The sequence below is a fragment of the Electrophorus electricus genome, chromosome 20 (genome assembly GCF_041902795.1).
Source record: "Electrophorus electricus isolate QZ-2024a chromosome 20, ASM4190279v1, whole genome shotgun sequence".
NCBI lineage: Eukaryota > Metazoa > Chordata > Actinopteri > Gymnotiformes > Gymnotidae > Electrophorus > Electrophorus electricus.
Window position 1 is genome coordinate 13952108 of NC_137516.1, and position 7100 is coordinate 13959207.

Sequence of the window (7100 nt, forward strand, 5' to 3'; positions counted from 1 at the left end):
AAAAAAAAATTAAAAATTAAAAAATTAAAAATTCCCTAACAACTAATCGACCACAAGGACTCATGTTTGTCAAAGCCTTATAGCTGCTGTAAGCAATGTTATAGTTCTTGGTCATTTTTACCAGACTTGAGAGGCACTATATATACTATTCTATGTCCTACATGCAGATGCAAAAAGTGATAGGATGGTCTTCTTATAGAAAAACTTCCTGACTGGTTAATACAGCTTGAAATTTTAGTTAGTGATTACAGTGCCCAGGACAGTGACAGACTTTTCTCAGAGCAGAAGCTTTATTGATAGCTATCAGGATGCAAAAATTGTTTACTTGAAGTGTTCTTAGAAAATTCGCTTACAGCAGCTTTAAGGCCATCATAAAACACAGGCAGGACCAGGTCCTTGGCCTTCCCCAGTTGTGGGGAAGGTCAAAAAAACACATTGTCTTTATCTAGAGGTTTGTGCCTTTGCTGTTCCTCAATAAAGACTCTAGAACCTGTGTTTACAGAGCTGCTTGAGTTATTCACATACCTGCCTGGTCTAATAGGAAATATGTCTACCTCTCAGGTTCTTATAGGTATCTATATTATCTATATCATCTCTCTGTTTCAGTCTGCTGTGCCAGCATGATTAAATGTGTTCCCCATAATACTGATGCTCAAGAAGTTACTGAGCACATCCTTGAATGACCTCTGTACCAATACAATTACTACAAATATTACAAAATGTCCCAACTGATCCAGTTCAACAGTGCACCTATTGCATTAACAGATCTACAGAATAAGCAGTTTCACCAGCCTCCCATCTGGCTCTCACCCTGCTAGAGTAGATCTATGTGAGCGTGCAATCAGATTTGGAAATTCCACCTTCCAGTGGATCACCTAGCAGCACTGGAGCTGCTCAGGGCTGTGTGCAACACCCCCTTATATACTCCCTCTTTACCCTCGACTGTGACCTTGCTCAGCACCAACACCGTAATCGACTTCTCCATCGTTACTGCTGTCACAGAGCTGACACTCAATCACGATGGAACAGCAGGAAAGGGGAAGGGAAAATCAGCAAAATCAAAGGCCTGACCGTCAAGTTTAGCAGAAAGTTGACAAACCACTCCCACCTTTACCTTGACAGCATGACTGTTGATAGGGTCCACATGGAGACTTATCTCTTAGGACCTTACCTGGTCCATGAACACCACTTCCTAGCAAAGAAGGCAGTACCAATGCATCCTAAGGGGACAGAAAAGCTGGCATGGCTTCACACAGTCATCATGATTTGGTATGGCAACTGCACCATATAACACCATAAAAGTGAGGAAATGAAGCAGAACATCATTGGGTTACTGCTTCCACTAATGACCAACATCTATAAGAAACCTTTTCATCTTGTCTTCTCTCTGAACTCACAGTGTACTACCTCCTGCTCCTCCTGCAATGTGAATTTAAAGACATTTCTACACTGTCGTTTAATAAAATAAAAAAAAACATTTAAAAAGCCTTTTGCAGTGGACATTGTTTGTTGCACTTTTAGCTTTAGAAAATCTAAATAAAGAGATTGCAAAGATCAAAATATAGATTGCAAAGTCCTGGATAACCAGTGCTTTTACAATTGTAATTGCATTACCTGTTTACTGCGTAAGAATCTGCTTGTAACGTAGGTACTGGCCCGAGTGCCGCAGGGCGCGTGGCAAGACGCACAGCCTTCCACGTTCGTGCAGAACATTTATTGACATTACATATTTAAGACACTTGACATAAAACGATAAGCACCTACACTTTGACATCGGACAAACTAACGTTACGGCTATACAGAGCCAGGTAAACACACGCAGCGACACTGGGAGCACACACGGGCAGGAATTTAAATAGACTTACGACTAACGCGGCGGGCCGTATCACGTGACTTATGGTGGCGGAGCAGTCCGTGACACTGCCACCCTTGCATGCTGGGATCATGTGACAGTAACTATTTGTCTTGAAAAATTTGCTCCAGTCTGGTTGTGATTTATAGACTCTAATTCTCAGGCTCAGATTCTCAGTAGAGATAAGGCCGGCGTGACAACTAAAGGATGAGAGAAAGATCTGTTGTAAGCTCATCTACTGATACATGCAAATATTGGTAAGTACATATTGCATGTGTACATGATCTGAAGAAAATGTATACTGGAATGTACAAAGGCTATGTTCATATTACAAGCCACATTGTTCAATTTCAGTTTAAATTTCCAATTTTTACTCAGATTGGATTTGCCTATCACGGTCACATTAATAATTGCATGTGACCTGTATCTGTAATATGAATGTGTGACTGTGTTCGAAATAGCCTACTACGTACTATTCATGTAGTGATTGGGGCACAAATCGGTATGCCTTATGAAGTATGCAACTAAATAATGTGAAACGGAACACAAAAGATACCCGGTGACATAATACTCCAGCGAAATATTATATATGCGGCCAAAGCTATCTTTATGGTGTACTGCATCCTGTCATGCAATGGTGGTGGAAAAACTTTCACAAGTAGACAGAACCATCATATGTTCGTGACCCTCTAATATGGTTTGTGTTGGTCACATACTGGATACTATACTATATACTACTATTAGTACCAGTATGCAGTATACGATATATTCCGAGGGCAGTATGCAGTATACGGTATCTATTAGGCTATTTGGAACATAGCCCACGTGTCCTCCAAAACAGAATGCATGCACATATTGATATATTTTTGCATGAGTCACCTACATCAAAAAAAAAAAAGCCTTTGTTGTTATAACTACTGTTCTCACAGTAGTTACAACAGGTGGGTAATGTGTATGTAGACTATGATTCTTTTGAAATATTAGAGGTTTACATTCACATTACCAGCCACACTGTTCACTTCCAATTTTTTGCTCAGATCAGATTTGCCTATATTGACCGTTCACGTTCATAATCGCAAGTTACCTGTATCTAATGTATCCGTCCTCTAAAATGGCACATGCGCATATTATTACATTTGTGTACAATGAATCTGCGTCACTAACGACAACAAAAAATGTCATTTCTTTTGTAGATCTATGTTTAAAATAAATAGAAAAAATAAGAAATAAAAACACACCAAACATTTCATTTCACATTAGAGGGCATGCCAACTGTCACATCTTGCAGGCCAACATTTAAGCAAGACAATGTTTCCACTTCCGGCTAAACATAAAGTAAAAAGACCTTCCCATTCACTTTAACTGATCATTTTCAAGTAAAGTAAACAATGGCTATAATGTGTGTGGACTACACCAAACATCATATTGCATCATTATTTGGCAGTGGCTGAAGAGTGCTTGAAAACGTGGATCAAGCCTTATTGTACAGAGCTTTGCTCTTCTGAAGACCTATACAGCATATTCACTTTTAGTTTTTAATGGGCATGATATATTGCAACGAGAGATGATTTATCATATTTTAGAAAACATCAGTGGAGTGGCTGATTTGATATTTCTGTGTGACATGGTAAAAGATGCGTTTGACGTGAATAAATAATCAAAGAGAAATATACAGAATGCGTCACGCCAAGCAAATGCATGTGCTTTGTCAGATTTCTCTCACACAGCATTCTTTTGAAACATCTGCAGTTGGTAATTGTATTTACTTACATCAATCCATCTTTGTTGTCTCCCTGGGAGACGTTTATGCAACAAAGAGTAACGCACACAAGAATCACCACAATAAGAGTCCAACATCAAAACAAAACAAAAATACAAAAGGTCACATAGATAGGGCAATTATTTCCACCATGTAGTAGCAAAACACAAATGAGAATTTTCTGTGATTGTTAAAGAGGTCTGCAGGCTGAATGTTGTGGCTGTTTGTGCAGTCTCTCCTGAGACAATCCCTTTATTATCATTACGCAGTATAGGGTGCAGCTCAGCCAAGCCCATTGTTATAGTGCAAGTATGAAAGGAGTAACTTGGAAGACGATAATGGAAATGCATACGAGCAAACTTACTTTACCTCAACCTCCACAATGAACACTTCCTTTGAAAATCAGGATGGGAACTGATGTTATATCTGCAACAGAGTAAGGTTGTGCAGCTTTTATTGAGCATTTGATTTTGTAAGGTTTTTTTTGTTGTTTTTTTTTGGCGAATAATGAGGATTCAGGAGTTGAGGCTGAGTTAATAAATTCTGTTGTCTGTTAGAAAGGCTTGTTTTACAACATATCTCTTGTTATAAATGACATTGCATAGTCCTTGAAATGAATATGAACATACATTTGGCTTTATTTTATTGATCTGTGAAAAGCATCATTCACTTGAAATATGAAACTCATTAGAAATAAACTTGATAAAAGGAAAAGTAAGATTGACCCTTGCTTTCAGATGACATGGTGTTGTACTTCTTATATCCAAAAAGGAATTTTAGTCTTCTCATTTGCGAGATGTATTTGATGACACACAAAGTTCCATCAATGATCAATCTAAATTGATTGTTGCTTATGCTTTTTGTTTAGTTTTAGAATTATGATATAATTATTTTCATAATTATACTCCTGATGAAATTTCTATTCACCGTTTTACTTGTCATACATATACTGGTGTTTTCAAATATTATAAACTGTAATTTAAAAATAAACTACCATATAACAAATGAAAAAATCATTATTTCTCTGTAGAATCTGCCCAGGAGCAGGAGATTAATCATTCACTCAATTGCTGATGTAATTTCCACGAGTGCTGAAAATATGACACAGGAAACCATCTAAATTAAGACAGAGAATTTCCTGTTGTTTATCTATAGAGCTTTGTGACAGAGGTTGCTAGGGTACGTCTGTCATCGCTCCCAAATGAGGATTATCTTACTCTTTCAACTTGATTGCATTACAGTGGAAATTCCATTTACTTCGACTAAATTTGGCTAAGAGGGCTTTCTATATTAAGACTCTATGGAACGAGTATGATAGATCAGTTAAATCACAGCATTTAATCTCATTTAATCAGTTGAAGGCACCAGAACGAGGCCATCTTTTTATAGATAAGCTTTGGCTAACATGAAAAATTAGACTCAATTTAAATAGTGTTTCATATTTTATATTAATTGGTTGATTTGACTAATCTGATCATGACTTAGGCAAAACAAGTAAGGCGAAAACCAGAGTCGGAGCTACGTCAACAGTGTAATGTCATAGTATGTGCAGTCCATTTTCAAATTTTAGGAGATGACCCACTTCTGCATCACCTTTAAAGAAAGTTATATAGCAGAATAAAAAAAAAAATCACATATAAAATCCAATTTCCTTTGCCTTTCATGGATTGAATAAAGGACATGTGCCACATAATCGTGTAGTTACATCTGGCACGGTAAAAAGCTTGATCGTTATTTACCACGTGTTCCACCTGGCAGACGTACGCACGCAGTCCGCGGTTAGAGGAATCACGCTCACGTATTCCCTTATTATCAAGAGCTCAGGATCGTTAGATCTCTGTCAGATTTGCAAACGTCGGCAGACACGCTAATATAGCTCAGCTTTGAGGGATATGTCAGCAGCTAATGGCGTGATTTATTCGGAGAGTTGGAATACTGTCATGTAATTGTGCAAGCATGTCAGTTCATCTTAAATTTAAGAACGAGTGAGGAGGAAAATTGGTTTGACTGTGCAGAAAGTTGTGGGCAGGAACAGAAAATTTAGACAAAGAAAGAAAAAAACACCTCTGTAGTGTTATTTTAAAAGTCTTCTGTCCTACAAAATCGGGTCATTATTTTAATTGATCTGTCTGCCACAGCCCTATCGATTTTGGACTCATCTACTTTTAGGTGAGCTATGCGGATTTCATTTCCAATGGGCAGGGACTTGGTTACTTGCTCTGCACGTGTTTCATCCGGGATTGCCGGGGGGTGGGTGGGGGGTGTTGAATGGCTTCCTATATACTACTATTGATCACAGTATGACCTGACCACCTCTACAACAGACAAAAAGCAATAAATGTTATATTTTCTAACTGAATTATCACAAAGTAAACCAGTCATTTCTGCCTTGTATAAGCAAACTATGCCACGTACAGCAAATAAATCCATCCATAGCAGTTTATCTGCAAGTCAGTCATCTCCAACAGGACAGAAACGAAATGGCATCTGTTCTGAATCGGGAGTTCAACAACTGCGTGTGGGTGTCTCCCTCTCCTCCTTTCAATGCCCTACTAAAACAGAAGAAATGACATGAACATGAGATGTGGGCCAGGATGAGGAGAACCAGACTCCCGCAGCAGGAGCTTTTCCCCGCTCCAGCGTCGCAGAGAGGAGCTGGGGCCATTTTTCAGCTGCGCCTCTGGGTGAGAGACGAGGCTTCCCTGCTCAGTGAGATAACGGTGACTGAACGAAGTACTAGGACACACACGCACTGGGCCCTAGATAATGCTTATTTATACAAGATGGCTCTGTTAACCTCCCATTGAGCCCACCTGTCCTGCACTGAGAGGACCTTGGGGGGGGGGGGGGGGGAATCTATAACATCTAAACATGTTCTCTTTTGGAATGGGGCAGTCCAGAGGTTTACCTCTGTGCTACATATGCATTTATATGCATTTATGGAGTAGTGTGTAGAGCTCACGGATTTATTTGCACATAAGCCAAAAACCTTTCAGTGATCATCATACATGATGGAATAGTCGCATAGTAGCCCTTCACCATTTGAATGAAGCACTTCCCATCCAACTGTACTTCATAGTGTGTTTGATCATATTAAACCACTGCGGAAAGAATTACTTTAGGATTTTCTGAGCATCTGCTCAATAGGCTCTGGCAATCATTTCAAGTCAAAATAAAAGAAAGAATTCTTATTACAAAATTTATATTAGCATAGTTGAATTCTATGCATCAACCCTCAGTACATCTGAGCTTTTATATAATGGCTTTATATGATGTGCATGACTAAAATTACAGACTACAATTTGGTTAATGACAGAAGCATTGCAATTAGCAGTTATCACAGCCTGGGGGCAGGCATCTTATTATGGTGTAAATTACTTTGAATGTAATATTTTGGCTAGATAGTTCAACATGGCCTCCCTAAGCCACAAGTTACAAAAACGGCAACACACTCACAGCATGCTGCGGATGCTTGTACATCGTTGTTCC